At 45.5% G+C, this 22,848-nt stretch overlaps 2 long non-coding RNA genes across 3 annotated transcripts; one reads left to right on the top strand and one right to left on the bottom strand.

Moving 5' to 3' along the window:
- Positions 1-8,389, bottom strand: LOC140633037 (uncharacterized). Its single transcript, XR_012030679.1, has 3 exons — positions 8,088-8,389; positions 3,086-3,231; positions 1-791 (listed from the first exon to the last, which is right to left on the bottom strand). It is a non-coding gene; the product is annotated as an uncharacterized lncRNA (long non-coding RNA).
- LOC140633036 (uncharacterized) lies at positions 8,078-22,580 on the top strand. Of its 2 annotated transcripts, none has more exons than XR_012030677.1 (5): positions 8,078-8,208; positions 8,952-9,038; positions 17,660-17,886; positions 18,867-19,124; positions 22,108-22,580. It is a non-coding gene; the product is annotated as an uncharacterized lncRNA (long non-coding RNA). The 2 variants fall into 2 exon arrangements; XR_012030678.1 differs by lacking the exon at positions 8,078-8,208 and adding an exon at positions 8,345-8,516.
- The last annotated feature ends 268 nt before the right edge of the window (positions 22,581-22,848 follow it).

The raw sequence follows: 22,848 nt of genomic DNA, 5'->3' as shown, positions 1-22,848 counted from the left end.
TCAGTTTGCCTTCCATTTTCACATTTATCACACTCTGCTGGCTGATTGGTATGCATTTTCACAAGAAGACGTGGCAATATGTCACTAAGGAGGATAGCTGCTTTTTCTGCACCTCTTGTTTAAGGGCTAAGAAATCCACGTTCTGCAGTACTCCCAGCAGATCTCCTTCCTGTCTCATTCGCCAGGACTATATCACTGGGCCATTCCAAAACCATTTACAGGAGAGAATGAAGGATTATTATGATTGGCTGAGAGTGATCGTGATTTGTCTGTAGTAGTGGAAGGGGTCCAGACCCACAAGGCAGATAGCGTCTTCATGCTTGACCAAAATCAAGGTTCTATTACTGAGAAAAGGGGTATTGTTGAGCGGACAACCCAAATGTTCTTTTACATAGCATCTGCCAGATTATCATTGTGAAAGTCACTTCACATCCTTGAGCTCGCTAGTCCTCACTTGTCCAGGGACATTTATCATCCTATTTTGCAGACGAGCTCAGCGATGTTGGGTAACTTGCTGAAGGTCACAGAGCTAGGACATGTTAAGATCCTGTTTGGGACCGACCATCCCTGGATGTCCTGCCTGTGGATCAGTGGTGGTTTAAAAAACTGGCTGCAAAACTTGTCCATGAATGTTCATAGCAGCGTTATGCATAAGAGTCAAAAGGTAAAAACAATCTAAAGGTCCATCAGCTGGTGAATGAAGAAACAAAATATGGCACATCTATACAATTACATATTATTTGGTGATGAAAAGGAATGAAGTTCTGACAGATGCTTCAACGTAGAAGAACCTGGAAAACACTATGCTAAGTAAAAGAAACCAGTCACAGAAGACCACACACGTGATTGCATTTATATGAACTGTGTGGAAAAAACACATCTATGGAGACTGCCAGTAGATTAGTGTTTTTTGGGGAGCTGGAGGGGTGGGGACAGTGATAACTAAAGGGTATAGGGTTTCTTTGGGAGATGATGAAAATGTTCTAAAATTGATTCTGGTGACAGGTTCCACAACTTGGTGAAAATACAAAAAACTATTCAATTACATACTTGAAATGAGTGAATCGTGTGATATGTAAATTATATTTCAATAAAACTTGCTAAAAATGGCTGCCAATGATTTAAAAAGTGCTGCTATGGGAAGCTGGGTCTCGGTCCCCACCCCTGGATTCTGAATGTGCTTGCAACTGCTTTGCCCAATGGTGTATGATGGAAGGGACAATATGTGACTTCTGAGTCGGGGTTTTTTAGCAGCTTCTGTCTGGCTTTCTCTAGACACAGGTCCTTGGGACCTTCTTACTCAGGACTCAATGTTGTTAAGAAGCCCAAGACACACTGAAAAGCCACATATAAATGCTCCGGGTGACACGCCTAGTTAAATGTAGCCTTCAGCTATTCAAGACCAGGAGCCAGATTTGTGAGTAAAGGAGCCTCCAGATGGTTCCAGTCTCCAGCCATGGCAGTCTCCCCACTGGAGACCTCCTACATCACAGAGCAGACACAAACCATTTCTGTTGTGCCCTGTCTAAATTCCTGACCCCCGGAAGGCATTAACATAATAAAAAAATGTTGTTTTATACTACCAATTTGGAATAGGTTGTTGTGCAGCAATAGATAAACAGAGTCACCTTCCCGCTCCCAGCTGTACAATCTGTTATCTCTGTTCTGTTTTCCCATGTCTCTTAGGAGTCCTTCAACCAGGCGCCCTGGAGAGACAGATGGTTCTCAGAACTGGGGAGGGCAGACTCTTTCTTTTCCCCCTCACCCCATTCTTCTTTGAGGGTGTTTCTCTCACATTATACATGGTTGAAGATTTCACCTGCAGGTTCAAATTCCCGTTTTAATCCCTGGAACACCTGCATTGACACCTGTTTGCCCTGGCTCTGGGAATTAGAAAAAGGGCTCAGGTTTGTATAGATTTGCATTTCTTTTATGTAAATTTGCCGGAAACTCAGTTTCTCTCTCCTCCCCCACCCCCTCTCTTGCCCAAACCTTTCTCTGAGCTTATGATCTCTAGACCCAACTGCCTACCAAGCCACTCCTTGCCACTCTGATGTCCTACAGTACCTTGAACTCTTGTGTCACAAGCAAACACTTCACCTTCCCTCTGAAACCAGTTCCTCCTCCCATGTCCTCCATCTCTGAAGAAGAAAAGCCATCCTTCCAATAACCCGAGCCTGAAACCCAGAAATCATTCTTCTTTTCCTATACTCACTTCCTGGATCTTCTCATTTAGTTCTTGGACTTTAAATATCATTTGTACATTGATGACTCCTACATTTTTGTCTTTGGCCCTGGCCCTCTTCTCTGAACTTCTTTCCAGTATGTCCACTTGCCAACTTGACATCCACATGGGCCCTCTGAACCATATCTTGAACCTAACATGCCCAACTTCAACTCCTGGTTGCCTTCCACGAATCTAGTTCTCAGGACGCCTTCTCCCTCTCAGAAAATGTTGACTCTGTTCTACTTGCACAGGCTACAAGCTTTGGACTCACTCTTGACTCCTCTGGCTGCTCCTCTTGCTGACTCTTACATTCAAAGTACAGTCAGAATCCAACACTGCTCAGTGTGACTCTACTACTCCGAAACCACTGTCATCTCTCTCCCGGATTATTGCAAAGGCCTCCTAACTGGTCCCCTGCTTTCAACTTTGCCTATATCTATTTCCCACACAGCAGCCCCAGTGATCCTTTTAAAATGAAGGTCAAGCCTGTCACTTGCTTGAAACTTCCGCCGGCTTCCCGCCTCACTCAGAATAACAGTTCAAGTCCTGACAATGGCCCACTTCATTTGGCTCCCTTGCCTCCCTAATCCCATCCACTGCTGTTTCTCTCTTTCCTTCCCTCTCTGCAGCCACCCTAGCCTCCTTGCTCTTCTATAACACCCAAGATGCTCTTGTCACAAAGACTCTGTGATGACTCCTTGTGCAAGGAATGGTTTTGCTCGAGATACACACAGAGCTTCTCCTCTCATTTCCTTCTCACCCCTTGTTTCTGAAGGAGGGGGTCTTCTGTAGTTCCCCGCCACCTCCCTGTGGCACTCTTTATCACTCACCAGCCTTGCTTTTCTCTAGAACACTTACCATCTGATTCATCAGGCACTGGCTTCTTTATCATCTGTGCCTTCCCAGTTGAAAGGGAGCCCTATAAGTTTAGGGATTGACATGTCCTGTGCAACCCTGGTTCCTAGAACACCTCCAGGAACACTCGTGGGTACCTCAGTAGTCATCTGTGGAATAAAGGAATGAATGGATCTTTCTTCACACATATTCAAGCAAGTACAAATTCATTTCTATGCTTGTTGGTACCTGCTGCCTCCTTCACCACGTGCCCCCCACCCTGCCCTCAACTCCCTGGTACAGACCTCACCTTTTCCCCCCATCCACCATTGCAATTGTTTACTGACCTGATCAGCAACCCTCCCTCCACTCCTCATCCATCTAGGCTTTTGCCACAGCCACTTTTTTTTTTTTTTTTTTTTATGCCACAGCCACTTAAAACATTAATTTGGATTCTTTTCTCCCAATGCAAAAGTCATACTTAGTAGACACAGACTGATGAAAAAAGAGGGGAAAGAAGTCTCCACCCATATTCCTCCTATTCAGAGACAAACACTATACTTTGAAGTGTTTTCCTGCCGGCCTTTTCTCCCGTGCACAAGATAGTATGGTTTTTGTTTTTGTTTTTACATATAGCCGTGCTTCTGCTGACTCTCCAAATTAACACTCTACTTTGGAAGAAGAATATAGCATAGCAGCCAACATTTAAATTTGCTGACTAACTTAAGGCATGTTATTTAACCTATGCCCTCAGGCTCCTCACCTGTAAAATGGGAATGATATTAATGCCTACCTCGCTGGTAGGTAGTGAGGATTAAATCTGGAGAGTGAGCCTGCTAAGTGCTCAGTGTTAGCAATCACTCTTGCTGATGCTATTGTGGCTTCTGAATGCTTAGGCTGTACCAGGCACCGTTCCCAAGACGCATCACGCGCGCCAACTCCTGTAGTCCTTGCCACCTCCCTCCGAGGTAGGTGTGGTTCTGACTTAACACGGTGAGCTGAAGAAGCTTCAGTGGTCTTACAAAGGGGAGGGAAAGCAGAGCTGGTGATGGCTCCTTCCAGCTTGTAGGACTCTGATGCTCCCACCATCTCGGGGATACGTAATATTAAACACAGTAACCAGTGCTCCCCAAGCACTTGCTGTCCGTTGGGCCCGGTGCTAAGCGTTTCCATGCACAGGCATTCCTCCCACAGCGCCGGTTTTCATAACCAGCACCGTGCAGAGCTTGATGGATCAATTAGGCAACACAATTTGCATCCTGCGGCCTGCGATTGGTTAGACCCCACTGCAAGCTGAAAGCCTGGAAGCGGAGGCTGCAGCGCTGGCTGGGTCTCGCTTTGTTTATCCTAACAATGGTTGCTTCTCAAGGTGTGTCGCTGATAGAAATGGGAAGGCCGGTACTCCGGAGGAAAATCTCGATGTAATCAAGCCCAGGGACTCTCAGGGATGTTTAACATTCGTAGCTGTATGCCTTTTGCTATGACAAACACCTTTATTATTGAAATTTCAGCAAGAAGAATGACTTCGCAGTCCCTGGACTGAAGATCCCTACACCAACCACATTTTCATGTTTGTTTTTATGTTGAGCTTCAAAACAACAACACAAAAATAATAGTAGCTTTCACTAACATTTATCGAGCTTACTATGGGTCAGGCCTGTGCTGAGAGCACTCTATTTAACCTTTGCAGCAACTCTATTTTTGGCTCCATTTTGCAGATGGGGAAACCAAGGCACAAAGAGATGATGAAATGGCTCAATGGCACACAGCCAGAAGGAGGCAGAGCCCAGCTCTGAACATGTGCACTCTGGCTTGAGCCAGAAACCCTGGCTGTTGTGCTGTGCTGGATTGTTGATGGCAGGTTTCTCCGTTACTGTGTGATGGTCCAAGTGGCCACCTGGTCTCATTTTCTTAGCCTACCAAACCCAGGGGACAGGTACCATTATTTTGGCTGGTTCCCAAAGAGAGCAAGGAATAGAGAGGTCAAGCAAAATGTCTTTGAAGAGTCACACAGCCAGTAAAAGGCTGAGCCTGGACCCCAAGTGACGCTTACCAAATCTAAAGTCCACAACCTCCCTGGCTGGGTCAAGTCTCCCTGCTATTTCCTCTCATGGCCTAGGGCCTGTCAGTCCACGACTGATCAGGGCTGTACCACACACATGCCTGTCTGGTTATTCCTGCCTCCCCAGCTAGGGAGTAAGCTCTGTGAGGGCAGGGTCCACGTTGAGTTTTGCTCATTGTTTGTCTCCACTACAAAGTAGGTGCCCAATTAATATTTGTGGATTGATAAGTGAACGAGGGATCCTGCCAGAAGCACTGAGCTGGACCCAAGGAACACAGGACATGTAGCCCAGTTCCCCTAGCCCTATAGAGGCAGTCTCTAAGGCTCAGGGCATTGGGCTCTGTCTGTCCTGATCTCAGGTGTCATAGAATGATCTTAGCTCCTGAATCCAGGCAGGTAAGGAAAAGGGATTATCTTTATTGCCCAGAGCTTGGACTTGGGTCCTTGGAGTCACAAATAATGCTGATGGTCTGGCCAAATCTATTTCCTCTTCTTCCTTGCTGGAAAGGCTTGTTTTATTTGGGTCCTGCCACATTAAGGCCAAGCATTCAGGGAACAAGCTCCTTTTCACCCTGGCTTAGGCCAATCATGATGATTACATTCTCTTTGCCAGTATTGGTTTAGTGAAGAGTATGTGATCCAATCCTGGCTAATGGGACCTGAGGGGAAGTCTGATAGGGGGGCTCTCAATAAAAGTTTTCTATCTTTAAAGGGGAATAAGAGGAAATGCCTTCTCCATTAAACATTATCATGTATGTGTGATGGCAGGCACTGCTGCATCCATCTTGTGACTATGAGGCAGGACATTGGCAACATGGGAAGGAGGCTGACACTTCTTTGAGCCACTGAGCCATTGAGCCACTGAGCTACTGAATTTCCCAACTCTAGAACTTCTCTCCTTTGTTATGTAAGAAAATGAACTCCTTATGGATTAAATCATATTTTGTTGGAGTTTCTGTTCCTTGTTGCTCAAAGCCTCCTGACTGACATGAAGGGAGCCTCCAGCTCCTGTGGCATTTGTTCGTTGCATCTCCACATTTTGGTTCCTAATTTGAGAGGCGGTGGAGACTGGAAACTAACATTTGTGAGGTTCCTGCTACAAACACGTTGTCTCATCTCTCCCACTCAATAATTACAGGCATATAAAGTAGGTTCTTTTACTCTCAATTTATGGATAAGGAAACTGAAGTGCAGTCAGGTCAAGTGACTTTTCCAGGGCCATACAGCTCTGCTCCCCATTGCCCACTGGATAAAACCCAAACTTGTTGCTATGGCATTCGGGATCCTTGGTCCCTTCTACCCTCTTCGGCTTCAAACTTCACCATTCCACACTCCCCAACCTGGCTCCAAGCTCTGGTCAGACTGAATTCCTTCAGTCTCTGTGGCGTGCCCCGTCACACATGTTTCCCCTCTGCCTGGGACCTGTTTCCTTTCAGCCTGACTTGTCACTCCTTAAGCACAGGGTTGGCTGTCACATTCTCTCAGAGGGCTTTCTTGATGACCCAAGCTGGCTTACCCTTCCTCTGCATGACCTCAATGTCCCTCATTTCCCCTTTCACATTTTATTGTAATTCCTGGAGGCTTGACTGTCTTCTCATGAGACTGTGAGTTTCAGGAGGTCTAACATGGCAGTGCGGTGCCATGGTCAAAAGCATGCATTCTGGCAGCTTGACTTCCAGCTCCATCACTTCTTAGCTATGGGACTATATGCATCATTTTATCTCTCTGTGCTTGTGTCACTCCCCATAAGATAGGAATATTCAATAGGTTCTATCTTGCACAATTGTTGTGAGGACTGAGTGAATTCACTCATGTAAAATACTTAGAACAGTGCCTGGTACATAACAAGTATGAATAGATCCTGTCTATTTTTATTATCTGTGTACCCAAAGCACTTGGCACCTACCAAACATTTAGTAAGTACTTGTTGAATAAATGAATGGAGCAATTGTGACGGTTAATTTTGTGTCAGTTTGACTGGGTCACAGGATGCCCAGATATGTAGTTAGATATTATTTCTGGGTGTGTCTGTGAGGGTGTTTCTGCAAGAGATTAGCACGTGAATTGGTAGACTGAGTAAAGTAGATTGCTCTCCCCAGTGTGGGTGGGCATCATGGAACCTGTGGAGGATCTGAATAGAACAAAAAGGTGGAGGAAGGGTGAATTCACTGTCTGCCTGAATGCTTGAACAGGAGCTTTGGTCTTCTCCTGCACTCAGACTGGGACTTGGGCCTTTGGGCTTGGACTTTAACTACACCACCAGCTTTCATGGGTTTCTAGCTAATCAGTGGACTTCTCTGTCTCCATGATTTCATAATAAGCCAACTCCTGTAATAAATTGCCTGCCTGTCTATCTGTCTATCTGTCTGCTTATCTGTCTACCTACCTATCTGCCTATCTGTCCCTCTCTCTCTTTCTCTCCCCCTCCCCCTTCTCTCTCTGTATCTATCTATCATTGATCTATCATTGGTTCTGTTCCTCTGGAGAACCCTAACATAGAAGCAGAACTGAGATTACCCAGAACACAACCCCTGGGGCACCGACGACGTAACCTGAAGTTAAATCGTGTTAAGCCTCTAGAATCAGACACACCTGGGCTCAGATCCTGGCTGTGTGACCTTGAACAAGTTACTTCACCTCACTGTGCTCCACTTCCTCATCTGTAAAATGAGGAAACCAATCCCTTACCAGGGGAGATTGTTATGTCTATGAAAGATTCACCTGGCACAGAGCCCAGCATATAGCAGGGGCTCAAATACCTTCAGTTTCCTTGCCCCCAGCCCATGTTATAATTTTTGCCAAGGGCCACATCAGAAGAAAGGATGTTAGGAAATTGGCTTCTGTCCACTTAAAATCTCGAAAGATAAAGTAGTCTTTGTGACTTAAAGACCCATTCCCCCCACCCCGCCCCCGCCCTGGGCTGTCCAGACCCCTCCCCCCCATTCCAGGGGCCTTTGAACTAACTCAGCTCTGACAGGAAACGGACCCCCCACAGCAGAGAGATCGGAAGGAGCAGGCCCTCCCTGCCTGCTTCCCGCAGAGCCAGAGGAAGCCGGAGAACACTGAGGAGTGGGGGCGGCCCTGGGTGAGCACTGTGGCCCCCACGCTGGCCCCAGTGGCCCACCGGCTGTGTGACCTGACGCGGGCCTGCCCCTCTCAGGGCTCCGCTGGCAGCGTGTGTCCAACGAGGCTGGGCTCCGTGACCTCTGAGGTCCCTTGCAGGCCTTGCGCGATGCAGGAAGTGGGACCCCTGGCGGCTAGGGCGACCAAAGGGCGGCTTCCCAGAGGAGGCCCCCCAGCTGCCTGCCCTCCCCAGCCGCTCCTGGCTTCCTGCTCTGCACGGAGCCCGCTGTGAAGCCCTGGGAACTGCGGAGGCCCCAGCCAAGGTCCAAGGTCGGCCGTTAGGCTTCCTCAACCGCCTCCCACTCCCCTCCCGGCTCTGAAGTCACAGGCTTGAGATACTTGGCTCCCATTCTCCTCTGTTAGCCACCCGGGATGGAGGTACCATGCTGTGTACTCTTCAAGTTTAATTCACAGGAAATGCCTGTGCGTGCCTTAGGACCCTGGGGGACTTCCCTCTTCACCCTTCCAGAACCTCCCAGGGCCCTGCAGGGTTCAAGGATCCTATCTATCCATGCTCCCCATCTGGCCTTTGAGGCTCATCACATCTGCTTTGCCTGGCGTGCCAGCCTCCAGTTCCTGCTGCTTGATCTCTCCTTGCCCTGCTCAATGCCACCTCTGGACGGTTATAGGTGCTGTCCCAGCCCTGCCCACCCCCCCTTCCTGCATCCCTACTCATAGCCTGACCTAGGACACGTGCTTTTCTAGATCCGCTCACTTCTTCCTGGCAAAAGCCTCTGAAGGAGGTATTATTGCAGCCTTCATCTTCCAGGGGGAGGAGACAGACCGGAAAAGGTGAGGTCCCCTGCTGAAGTTCTCTGGGCAGCTCCAGGCTGAGCCCCAGTCTAGAAGCTGGCCTCCCTCCTTTGCCTCCTGTGCCTGGCCCACACTCTCTCCCCCCAGCTTCCATTGGCTAGAACTCTTAGGTTTGCCTAGCACAGAAATCCAGCTTGAAGAAGCTGAAGCCAAAAGGAAAGTTGCTGATTCCTTAAAAGATACCAGGGTAGAGGGGGATCCCTGGGTGGCTCAGCGGTTTGGCGCCTGCCTTTGGCCCAGGGCGTGATCCTGGAGTCCCGGGATCGAGTCCCACATCGGGCTCCTGGCATGGAGCCTGCTTCTCCCTCCTCCTGTGTCTCTGTCTCTGTCTCTGTCTCTCTCTCTATCTCTCTATGTCTATCATGAATAAATAAATAAAATCTTAAAAAAAAAAAAGATACCAGGGTAGATTTCAGAGTGGGACTCAGGAGCCAAACTATGGGCAGCAAACACTGACTCCCCATCATGCCGCCTCCAGCAAGCATGGACACCTCTGAGCACTTCAATCTTCCTGTCTAAATGACAGAGTTATAATGACACCTCCTTCACTGGGTTGTTGGGAAGGGTCAATGAATTAGGGCAGTGAATGTAACGCACAATCAGAAAGCTATTTTGTATCATGACCCAGTATACACATAATATAAAACAGAAGCCATAAAACAATATTTACCCTTACTATGTGTGATATACTCTGATAATTTCTGTTACAGTTTAGTCTAGTCTGTTCTGTTTATTACAAAATATTGGTACCAGCTCCTTAAAATGATTTCACAGCTCCTCCCCCTGCCATGGGTTGTGGCTAGAATTTGAAAATTGTTAGTGTCTATCAAGAGTTTATCAAAGCATCTGGCACATAATGTTATCTCTTATCATGGTTGTTATTAATTGCAGACCAACCAAGATTAGAGAAGGACAGACTTGATTGTAGCAGGTACCTTAGAGCAGTCAGGAAGGGCTTTTTCTCTGGCCTCTATCTCTCACCTCAACTCCTCTTTCTGTGCCAGCATCTCTTCCACATGCTTGGCCTTCCCCACTCATGGGAGCCATAGCTGCAGGCTGCTCTCTGATTATATCAATATGGTTCTCCCACCACAAAGGAGAAGAGTGTTTTCCTCTTCCCCCTCTAGCTTCACTAGTAATCACTGCTAACATTTATCGAGTGCTAATGAGGGCCAGACACTCTTCTAAATCTTTACACTATTTGCTAACTCAGTCCTCATGATAGCCTGGAGTCCATGGCAGAGATTGGCTGGATGCTCATCAGATCCGTTTCCTCTTCCTGGACCCTCAGTGAACTGCATTTCCCCATCCCCATGCATCTGGGTGGGGCCATAGGAATAGCTCTTGCCAATGGAATGGGAGTAGAAATGATTTCCGGTTGAAGGCAGTATGGCCTTCTCAGTCTCTCTTTCTTTAATCTACCAGTGGACTGAGGGCAACCTTGAAGCCATGTGTTAAAAAAGATGGAACCACATGAGCATTGGTCTCCAAATGACCTCACAGAGCAGAACTGCTAGTGTACCACTGGCCTCTGACCTTCAGCAGTGGAGTATGCCCAACATAAGAAATAATTTTTTGTTGTACCAAGCTAATGAGATATTGGGGTTGTTTATTACAGTAGCTAGCATCATCCAGACTGATTAATACAAAATTACCTATCTGGCCATATTTTATAGATAAGGAAATTGAGGCATTGAGATGTTAATTTATAAATAAATATATATATTTTTTAAATATTTTATTTACTTATTTGTGAGAGACACAGAGAGAGAGAGGCAGAGACATAGGCAGAGGGAAAAGCAGGCCCCCTGTGGGGGAACCTAATGTGGGCCTTGATCCCAGGACTCCAGGATCATTCCCTGAGCCGAAGGCAGATACCCAACCGCTGAGCCACCCAGACATCCCTGTATATTTCTTTTAATATTTTATTTTATTCATCTGAGAGAGAGAGAAAGAGAGAGAGAGAGTGCACCAACAGAGGGAGGGATGGAGGCAGAGGGACAAGCAGACTCCTTGCTGACCGTGGAGCCTGACCTAGTGTCTCTGTGTCTTTCATGAATAAATAAATAAAATCTTTAAAAAAGAAAGAAATATACAGAGACAAAACAAAAGGAGACTGTTATGGACTGAATTGTGACCCCTTAAAATTCTTATGTTGAAATTCTAACCCCTAATATGACTACATTTGGAAGAGGGCTTTTAAAGAGGTGATTAAGGTTAAATAAAGTCATATATAAGGTCACCGGAGTCCTTATAAGAAGAGGAAGAGACAGCAGGATTTGATCTGTCCATGTGCACACAAGAGAAGAGGCCATGTGAAGATAATGAGCAGGTACTATCTGCAAGCTGAGAAGAATCCTCACTAGGAACCAACCCTTCCTAGTACCTTGATTTTGGACTTCTGGCCTCCAGAACATGAGAAAATAAATTTCTGCTCTTTAAGCCACCCAGTCTGTGGGATAAGTAGATAAATACAGGAGGAGTGGCTTTCCAAATTGTGTGTGTTGATTGAAGGCATGGGGAACACAGAAGTGATGAATTTGTCCCGGAAGAATCACTATGAACCAGGAAACACCCACCCCATCCTCCAATCTGTGCTGCTGCACCACTATCAAATGCTACTAACATAGGGTCTGGTGGGGAATTGCAGCCAAAATCCAAAATAGAATCTCAGATATGCTCTCTCCTGCTCCAGTATTCTTGGCAAGACCCCACACAGGGACCCTCAGGGGGGATCCTCAACATTCTGTTTGGGGTACCCTAGGTCATTTTCCTGGTACTCCTATACATATTGGTACATAGACACATCCTGGCATGCATTACATATATTGGTACACACCAGAAAGTAAGGAAGTGCTCAAAAGAACGATGGGGGTGTATCGAAAGGACACAGGAGCTAACTTGAAAAGGCTCGCAGTGGCCAAATCAGGGACAACCCTGAAAGCCAAAATAATAAATGATAATAATGGATTATAACTTGTTGAATAAAATAATCTATAGCCTTCATATGGAAGGAAAGGAAAGAAGGACAGAGGAAAGAAAGAGAAAGAAAGAAAGAAAGAAAGAAAGAAAGAAAGAAAGAAAGAAAGAAAGAAAGAAAGAAAGAAGCTTTTTCCTTGTGGTAGTACATCATCTACTAAATATAGAAGGAGTGAGAATGACTCCTAGTGACTGACCCCCTGGGCAAAGTCCACCACCAGAAGTGTGGGGGCAAAGAGGTCCCAAAATGCAGAATAAAAAATGCTCAGGTCAGAATGTCATCAAAGGACGGTAGAACTAGTAGGTAAAATCCTCATGAGGAACAGCATATAAATGTTGTCTCAGCGTATCTCTCCCACACTGCTTATAAGTTACAAAGGGAAACATGGGAACTTTATAAGGACTTCTACTTTCACCAAATGATCAAAGTGGACACCACCAGTATAAAGAAGAGTTGACATGGTGTGCTTCCTGATATAATGCACTGGATTCATAGCACATCACGGGTGTGGCCATGCGGCGGGGAATCACTGCCCTGGGTGCAGGCAGTTAGGGGGGACATTGTGTTCTAAAATTTAAAACTTAAAAAAATTTAAAACCAGCTAAAATTGATCTCTTTTTTGACTATCACCATATGCCAGCAATTTGGTGATGAAGCAGTCCTCTCTGAAATCATCCAAGCAATTGCTGCCATTACTTTGAGTTTTAACCATATATTTAATTATATATTTGGTATGTATTTAATTTTGTGTGTGTATGTGTAAACATATACATGCATATGTATTTCAAATGAGCTTATTTTAATCACTTATCTCCCGATCAACATTGGCTTCGAAGTGGGAGTTTATTCGGCAAATTCCTAGTTACACAGCTGGCCCTGGTGGATGTGGACTCGGCAGACTGTGTTTCTTTTTTCAGAGTAAGATAATTTCAGTTCGTAACTATTCAAACTAACTTTGGTGCAGTTTGTGCCTCCAACCCCTGTGGAACTGCATATCCCGTGTTTAAATAGTAGCTTCAAAATAAGCAATGGTAGCAGAGTGATGGCAAAGAAACTAAACCGAGTCAGTGTAATTCTGACATTCTGTGTGATTACCTGGAGTCTTTTTCCCATGTGTGACATTTTTGGGAACTTTTGAAAAAATGGAGTTGTTCTTTTCAGCCTCGCTTCATTGATGGGAAATGCTGCAGAATGAAGCACAGTGGAAAAGCTTTTTCGCAGACGAAATGATTGCTCCACATGAAGCTGTGCATGCAGTGGAGTTGATGTTTGAAAAGTTAACCTCAGCCTTTGAAGAACTGTGTGATCCAAAGGGAGATCTGTTCAGATTTTGCTCTCTGCTGTATGTGACTATTTTTTCCTGACTTATCTTTTGTCAAGTGTGAAGTTTTAGGTGAGGTCAATCAAACACAAAAATATTTGAATCTGCCAGGATCAGCCTTGATCACTGTACAGTAAAACATCCAGCTTTAACGTTGCTTCTTGAAGCCTGGCGGCACAGAAACTGCAGAGTTCATTAACTATGCAACAACACATGTAAGGAAGTGGACGTTTACAGAGAAAAAATAATCAAATTTCCAAGAAGAGAGCAGGGAGGAGCAACAGAAGATACTGGTCTTAGTCTGCCAGAAGAAATAAAAGGGAAATGCTTGGATGCTGCAATCGTTTTCAGCAAGAATTGGATACACTTGAAAGACAATGGATCAAACAATGTTAGTTTTCAGCCATTTTGTCTGTTTTTGCAAAAGAAGAAAAACTTTGGAAGTTGTTTTGTTTTTTTTTTAAACCAAGTATAATAGAAATATTTGATGAATTTTCTGGTGAATATGTTTTAGTGGAAATTTTTTTGACGGTAGAGGTGTTTGAATCAGTATCAATCCCAAACAAACAAAGCCATGAGCTGCACTGCAATTTCTTGGTTTTATTATGAAAGGGATTTTTATGAGTCTCCTCCAAACTCACCCTGTGTTTAACACTATTTTGTAACTATCTGTGTATCTGTTGATTCATGTGAAAGAAACTTCTTTTTAAAAAAAGATTTATTTATGTGTCTTAGAGAGCAGGGGAGGGACAGAGGGAGAGGAAGGAAGAGAATCCCCAAGCAGACCCCCCACTAAGTGCGAAGCCGAATGCAGGACTAGAATCCATAACCCTGAGATCAAGACCTAAAGCCAAAATTAAGAGCCACCCAGACACCCCTGAAAGAAACTTCTAAATAATTAAAATTAATAAAAGGTATTCTTTGATCAACTATCAATAGACAGATTTACAAACCTGGCTACATTTTCTATTGGACATGAACATATGAATCAGATAGAGTCTTTTTTTTTTAAGATTTTATTTATTTATTCATGAGAGACACAGAGACAGAGAGGCAGAGACAAAGGCAGAGGGAGAAGCAGGCTCCATGAAGGGAGCCTGATGTGGGACTCGATCCAGGGACTCCAGGATCACACCCTGGGCCAAAGGCAGGTGTTAAACCGCTGAACCACCCAGGGATCCCTGAATCAAATAGATTCTGATGAAGTCATGAGAAATTTACATCAGTTAAAGCACAAAAACAAACTAGATGGTTGTTAGGCATTTCTGTGACAGATCCCCATGTGGTATAGGTTTTTTCCTCCCTTATTCTAAAACTACACTAATGTAATTAAACATTGTTAAGCCATTAATATTTTCCTTTTGTGTTCTATAATATTATTTAATATTTTATTTTCTTATATTTTTAGTGACATTTCTGTGTTTTCTTTTCTGGGCCACTATTATCATTCATATCATTTCTTGATTATTTCTGAAAATAATTGTGCCATATAGAAGAGGGGAGTGTTGGGACTCCTGATGGCTTAGCAGTTGAGCGTCTGCTTTTGGCTCAGGTCGTGATCCCAGGGTCCTGGGATCAGGTCCCCCATCAGAGTCCCAGGAAGCCTGCTTCTCCCTCTGCGTATGTCTCTACCTCTCTCTGTATGTGTCTCTCATGAATAAATGAATAAAATCTTTTTTAAAAAGGTGGGGAGTGTTAATTTTAAAAAGATCTGTTCTGGAGGGTGAATGCCTGAAGTGTACAATCTTCAACAGCATTCCCACCAAAAGTGTATAATCTGATTCTGGTCATGAAGAAGACATCTTACAAAATAACTTGTCCATGGAATCTTCAAAAATGTCAAGGTCAAAAAAGACAAAGACAGGTTCAGGAATTGTTTCAGATGAAGGGACACTAAAGAGATATGACAATTAAATGCAATGTGTCATATTGGATTGATCCTGGACTGAGAAAAAAATAATTATATAGAATATTATTGGAACAACTGACACAAAATTTGAACATGGACAGTGGAGTAGACAAGAAAATTTTAGTAATGCTAAATTGCTGTGTTGGATGATTGTATTATTGTTCTTTAAAAGGCTGCTTTTGCTCTTAGGAAATATGCTCTGAAATATTTGGTGGAAAAGGGCAAGATGTCTTCATGTGAGTGTGTATTGTGTGTATGTGAAGACACATGTACAGATACAGAATAACAGTGAATGAGGCAAAAAAAAAAAAAAAAAAAAAAAAAAAAAAAAAAACAGTGAATGAGGCAAAATGTATATGAATGGTGAACCTAGGTAAAGAGTATTTGGGAGTTCTTTTGTGCTATTATTGTAACTTTTCTATAAATTTGAAATTATTGTAAGATGAAAATTTACCAAAAAAAAAAAAAATTCCAGGCAGGTAAAGCTGGATCCAGCGGTATGTGGGGTAAACGCGAGAGAAGAGCTGAGAGTAACACTTAGCCATGGGTTGTGGGTGGATGGGAGAGAGAGGGAGGAGACAAGAGGAGAGACACAGGGGAGAGAGAGAGAGAGAGAGAGAGAGAGAGAGAGAATGAGAATCTACCAGTCCAGCAAGATGAGGAGGCTGTGGACAACTATCTCAGATTCCTGAGGGGTGATCAGGGGAAGGATCCAGCAAGCTACTAGGTATGTGGTCCTGGGATTGGAGGGAGAGATCAAAGAGGGAGAACTTACTTTGTACAAATCATAGAAGGGATGGAAGAAATTACACAGAGAAGGATGAACCCCAGGGAGACCAAGATTTAAGAGGTAGCCAGGGCACCTCGGTGGCTGAGTCAGTTAAGTTTCCAACTCTTGATTTTAGCTCAGATCATGATCTCAGGGTCGTGAGATGGAGCCCTGCATCCAGCTCTGTGCTCAGTGGGGAGTCTGCTTCTCTCTCTCTTTTCCCCCTCTCCCTCTGCCTCTCCCCGTGCTTGTGCTCTCTCTCTCTCTAAAATAAATAAATCTTAAAAAATAAAAAAAAAAAGCTAGCTAAGGGGCGCCTGGCTGGCTCAGTTGGTACAGCATGTGGCTCTTGATCTCAGGATTGTGAGTTTTTGAGCCCCACATTGAGTGTGGAGATTACTTAAAATCTTTTTTTTTTTAAGATTTTATTTATTTATTCATGAAAGACAGGAAGAGAGAGGCAGAGACACAGGCAGAGGGAGAAGCAGGCTCCACGCAGGGAGCCCGACATGGGCCTCGATCCCAGGTCCCCAGGATCACACCCTGGGCTGAAGGCAGCGCTTTTAAACTGCTGAGCCACCTGGGCTGCCCTAAAAATAAAATCTTAAAAAAAAAAAAAAAGCTAACTGAGGAAGAGAAGTCAGCAAAATAAACAGGAGTAATCGGAGAGGCAAAGGGAGGATTAAATGACAGTGGTGTCACAGAGGTCCAGAGAGGTGAGAATTTCCCCAGGAGTATATGGTCAATGGGGACAAATACCACGAAAAGTCAAATAGGATAAGGACAAATTTTAAGAATTGGATTCTGGCAAGCAGCTAGAAGTACACCCACAAGCATATCTATGAAGATTCAGAAAAAGGCAAAAATTCATTAAGACATTGAAAAGCAGGGTTGAAAATCAGCCCATGCTCATAATCAAGGCTTCCCTCTGATTAGAAGGTGATGGAGGTAGATTGAGAAGTGGAAATGGTAAAGCACCTGAGACATTTAATGAGAAAGTGCAAGATGCAAATAGTTTATTTTTCCCACTCTCTGCCCCTGGTCAGAAACATAAGGATGTTGCAACCAGAAAAATGACAGCTGTGTTTGTAAGGCATGGGTGCTGTTTTAGGGGAGCCAGGGTGTTGTCTCCTCTCCTCCACATCAGTCCTTTTTTAAAAATCCACAGGGCAACTACATGACTCAAGCAGTTTAGTATCTGACTCTTGATCTCAGCTCAGGTCTTCATCTCAGGCTCATAAATTCAAGCCCTGCATTGGGCTCCACACTGGGCATGGAGCCTACTTTAAAAAAAAAAAAAATCCATACAAAAATTGCAAATCCTAAAAAACAACTGAGCAGGAGGTGGAGGGATGGACCTGAGGGTACACCTTTAGGTGTTTTCAACTGTTACTATTATGAGCATGCATGGCTTTTATCATGGAAAAAAATAAAGGTAATATTTTTTAAAAAGGAAAAAGAAGATAAAAACAGTCCTGGGACTTGGAGATTAGTGAAAGAATGGTCAGTGGAGGGCTGGGATGAGGGAAGCAGGAATGCAGCTCCTATAATAATCGCTCAAATTTATAGAGCACTTTCTGTTTTGCAAAGTGCTTTTTATAAACATTGTCTCATTTTGCAGACTTGGCCAGCAGGATGATACCTGGAGTCATGAACTTCAACCCTGTAGCAGGGGAGAGACCTCTGCGTTCCTGTAGGCTCCAAGCCTCAGCAAGGCCTGCCTCCCAGTACCCGCCTCAGCCCTTCCAGGTCCCTGTCCCCCACCTCCCCCAAGCCTGCTCCAATCCCTGTCTGTGCAGCAGTCGCCCTGAGGCCGTGTCAGCTGTGTCTGCCTAGACAAACCTGAAGGTATTTCCTCCTCACCCGAATGCGCAGAGCACCAGGTACATGGTTGCACACGTGCCTCGGTTCTCAGATCCCATAGACCCACCCAGGGCTCCCTTCTCTGGGGCCCTGGAACATTCTACGCCGTCTGTCATGCTCCTTTCTGCCTTTCCTATTCCCCAGGACAATGGGTAGGAAGGAGAGTCCTTTCCAGGCTTGGGGATTATCACGTGTTTCCCTAAGTCTTAGGTCTCCTGGCTGGGCCTAGGGTTTGGCCAGGAAAAGGCTCAGCACATGAGCCCTTTGTTATCTGTGCTGTCCTGTCATCTCCTCCCTGGGGCACTAACCGCAGGAATGCCCTTGCTACTTGAATTTTATTGAGTGTCACCTCTGTGCCAGGTGCTGTTGTAGCCACAAAGCGTACAACTGTGAATCAAAGTCTGATGGAAGAAGAACAGCAGGCACAGGGCATTTTGTGGGGGGAAATCTCTCGGGTAAATGTTATCTCACTGGGCTTATGAGAACTCTGATGTCACTGTCCAACCAGGAGGAGACACTTGGGGGTAGCTCGCTTTGCTGTGACAATGTGATCAAGACAGGTGTCATGGGACACCTGAGTGGCTCAGTGCTTGAGCATCTGCCTTTAGCTCAGGTCCTGGGATGGAGTACCACATCAGGCTCCCTGCAGGAAGCCAGCTTCTCCCTCTGCCTATGTCTCTGCCCCTCTCTGTGTCTCCCATGAATAAATAAATAAAATCTTAAAAAAAAAAAAAAAAAAAGACAGATGCTGCATGGGATCTCACCAGGCCCCATAGGTTCACTTGCCGTGTGGCCTTGGACCCCTGACATCACCTCCCTGAGCCTCAGCAACTTTTTTGTAGCCTGGGGATGGCGAGAGCTGCCTCCCAGGAGGTGGTGAGGATTAAAGTGGGGTCAAGGGCACTGGGTGTGGAGGGATACTGGCTGGGCCACCAGTATCAATATTGTGTTTTCTTTGTCCCTAGGATTTTCCTCAGTGACTGCAAACCTCATTTTATCAGCCTTCAGGTTCTCAATCTTCTGCAGGGGCCACAGACTTGGAAAGAGGCTCTAGCCCTCGGCTCTGCAGGAGAAGACATTTGATTTTGTTAGGTCCAGAGGGTCCTACTCTAGGGAACCTGTGGAATGAACCAGGTGTCATGTGGCTACTCCTCTGTAGTGAGTGACCTGAGTACTCTGTCCACGACCGGGGCTAAGGAGACCAGCTCGGTGGAGTGTAAATGGTGAGATTGGGTCTTACATGGAACATTTCATTTCATCTGCTCAACAAACCCTGTGGATAGATGGTATTAGCCCCCATGTTTATAGGTAGGAGACAAAACCCAAGGCTCAGAGAGGGATCACATTTCTCTAAAGGAGTTGGAATTAGTTTTTCAAAGGTTGCTCTGAGTCCAGAACCAGAACAATGGTAGCCCCCATGTCCTAACCCCCAGAACCTATGAATGTGACCTGATTTGGAAAAAGGATCTTTACAGATGTAATTCAGTTAAAGATCCTGAGATGAGATTGTTGTGGAGTACAAGGGTTGATCCTAAACCCAGTGATGAGTGACCCTATAAGTGACAGATGGAGAGAAAGCCATGTGAAGATAAAGGCAAAGCTGGAACTTATGCAGCCACAGGCCCAGGGCTGCCTGGAGCCCCCAGAACCTGGAAGAGGCAAGGAGGGATTTCCCTATAGAACCTGAGAAAGGACTGTAGCCCTGCTCGATCTTGATTTGAGACTTCTGGGCTTCTAGAGCTGTGCCAGAGTAAATTCCTGCTATTTTACATTACTCTGCTCGTGGTACCTTGTTGCAGCAGCTCTAGAAAACCAATACACCTGCCCAAGGGGAATCTGACTGGCTCCCTATGGCCAAACCAAGGTGGGAGCGCCTGCAATTAGGCCAAACTCTCTGGTGGTTGGGTCCAGCCAAGGAGATGAGATGCTTCCAGCACCTTCTTCGCTGGACTCTGCCCCTTTCAGCATGGAGATTTCTATTCTCTTGGACGGTTTCTTTGGAGGACATAGTCCTAGGTGCCCAAGGATAGGTTGGAAGAAGAATTCTGATTGGCCTGGCTTGGGTCATGTGACCCTCCAAACCCTGCTGGAACCACCTGGTTGGAATAAGAGTTGTGGCAATTCCCTAAAAAAGGCCAAAGCCAGGCAGGCAGCCAGAATCAATGTCAACTCCAAGGGTATGTCACCCAGGCCCTTGAGAAGCCTGGAGATTGCTGCTGCCTTGGTCAGTGAAGCATACAAAAGGGATGCTCTAATAGGACTGGGTACACGGCTTAGGGGACTAGGGTCTAAAGCCTGTATAACTTTCCCCTGCCCCTCCTTGGCGAGCTTCTCAGTATTTCTGTATTCCTGGTGATTTATACCATTGCTCTGGTTTTATGACACTTCTCTGACTTTCCTACAGACCATGGGCAAGAATTTTGCTTTAGTGGATAATTATTATTTTGCCTGCCCCGTGTCCTCTACCTTTTCTGGGCCCTGCCCTTCTCTGGCTCCATCCCTAACAGTCCCATGTGGGTATTATGGACACTGCCCTCCTAGCTGCAGATGGCTGGTTCCAGAGTGGCCGCCTGACCAGCAGGGCCAGTGAGCACAAATTCTGTTTGGCAGCTGAAGCTCAGAACCACATGTTAGTGTAGCTGTTGGTGCACTCTGTAAAAAGGTAGAGAAAGAATACAGTTGATATTTGAGGGAGGGAGAGAGGTCTGAAATGGACTTGTCCCTGGTTCGATTGTTCCCAAGACCTTTGCTTCTTGCAGTTTGGATTTTGTGAACCGCTACTAGCTCTCCTTTTTCTGCCTATTTGCTACTCTGAGATGGATTCCTTTTTTAAAAAAGATTTTTATTTATTTATTAGAGAGAGATGGAGAGGGAAAGTACAGAGGGAGAGGGAGAGGAAGAAACAGACTCCCCACTGAGCAGAGAGCCTGACTTGGGGCTTCATCCCAGGATGCTGAGATCATGACTTGAGCTGAAGGCAGACGCTTGACAGACTGAGCCACCCAGGTGCCCCTCTGAGATGCAATTCTATCTCTTGCAACCCAAAGCATGTAAAAAGAATTATTCAGTATTTTTTTAAAGATTTATTTATTTTAGAGAGTGAGAGAGTGAGCAGGAGGTAGGGACAGAGAGAGAGAATCTCAAGCATACTCCACGCTGAGCAAGGAGCCTGCCCCAGGGCTCGATCCCATGACCCTGAGATCATAACCTGAGCTGAAACCAACAAGAGTCTGGAGCTTAACTGACCACATTGCCCAGGTGCTGCAAGAATTATATATGAATGGAATAAAGCCTAGAACAGTAGACTTAGGTCAGGTCAGGTGTTGGTTCCATCTCATTTTACCTATGGGAAAACTGAAGCTCAGAACCTGCAATGAACCACCTATAGCCACACAGCTTGTGAGCAATAGAGCCAGGACACAAACACACGGGCCCCTGGCTGTCTGCCCCTCTGAGTCACAACTTCAAGGCTCTTTTCATGACTCTGATGCCCTGAATGCTGTATGGCATAGGGTGGCTGGCCTTCTTTCTTCCTTTACCTCGACTTCCCCATCTGTCCCTGTGGGCACACAATTCCTGGCAGAAGAGAAGCAAACCAGATGTTATCCATGTGGGCTGCTTTGAGTTCTCAGGGCCTACAAAGGCTATTATTATTTAATTACTGCAAATGGTAATTATAAGGGAAGGTAATTGTCTGCCCTTTTATTATAGCACTTTTGCCCTTTTTCTCTGGCAGCCTCCAGGCCAGTCGTAAAAGACAACTAGGTCCAGATCTGCCGTGACAGCCCATCACTGGAGGATTGTGGAGAGCAGCTGGGGGGAAGGGCTGTAAATAGTTACTGCTATCACTTTCTGAAGGTGATTTGTGGATAATACAGCCCTTCCATACCCACAGACTCCTTAGATCCTATGGGAAATGAGTAATAACACTCGAGAACTGGCCAGGTCCTGGGCATTGTGCCCTCCCTAAATGAGATCATGTCCGTAAAATGCCCAGCTAGATGCCTCACTTATAGTAAATGCTTGGTAAACGGTGGTGTATACAATTTCTAATCCGGACACGCTATCCTGTGAAATAAGGATTATTATCCACCTTTCATAAATGAGCAGACTGGAGATGCCCTCGAGTTGCTAGTGAGAGAGAGAATTTGAACTGTGTGCCCCCGATCTGAAAGCATGCTTTTTTTCACCTACAACTCACCACAGATACTACTGGCCCAAGTCACAGTTGAGGAAACTGAGGCCCAGCTTGCCCCACCCAGTTCATCGAGGGATTTAACAGAGTCAGGACATGGATCGGCATGTCCTGCCCCGCTGAGCTGGGGCTCAGACGTGCTGCTGGCTCTGCTGTACCTCCTGTCCTTCCCCCTGTCACCTCTCCCACATCCCACAAGCCCCCAGCTCACTACTAATGGTAGAGACACAAAAGATGAATAGAACATAGTCTTGACCCTCTGGCTGAGCAAATGCTAAGCTAAATGGTAGATCTGGGGGCCCCAGCATAAGGCTGGTCTATGTAATCAGCTGTCACTGCCCATGATGGACATTGCTAATCAGTCACAGCGTTCTCTGTGTTTAAAGCTCAGATTTTGAGTCGTTGGAGATTTAAATAAAAATTTGCTAGAATTTCCTCCCTCACATTTTGTGGAAATCTGATGATATCTCCAAGATTTCTTCAAGGTCCAGTGACTTATGAAGTCTTGGTCACTTACTGCTCTGACTTTCCATTCCCAGTGTGCCTTCATTCTCTTCTCTGCCTGTTGTCATCTCTGCTCAGGGCCAATCTGGGCCCCCCAGTGCCAACCAAACATCCAGCATGCAGTGCATTTTACTGAAGGCTTGAGGAAACCAAGTTGGGGCGGGGGGGAGGTATCATGGCAATGCAAAGGGCAGACAGTTGAGTAATATCTGACAAGTTCTGTACCTGTCCACTGGCACCCCTCTCTT

This window comes from Canis lupus, chromosome 5 (genome assembly GCF_048164855.1).
Source record: "Canis lupus baileyi chromosome 5, mCanLup2.hap1, whole genome shotgun sequence".
NCBI classification, from domain to species: domain Eukaryota; kingdom Metazoa; phylum Chordata; class Mammalia; order Carnivora; family Canidae; genus Canis; species Canis lupus.
Note: the sequence above shows the minus strand (reverse complement) of the source record. Positions and strands in the feature narration are given on the sequence as shown.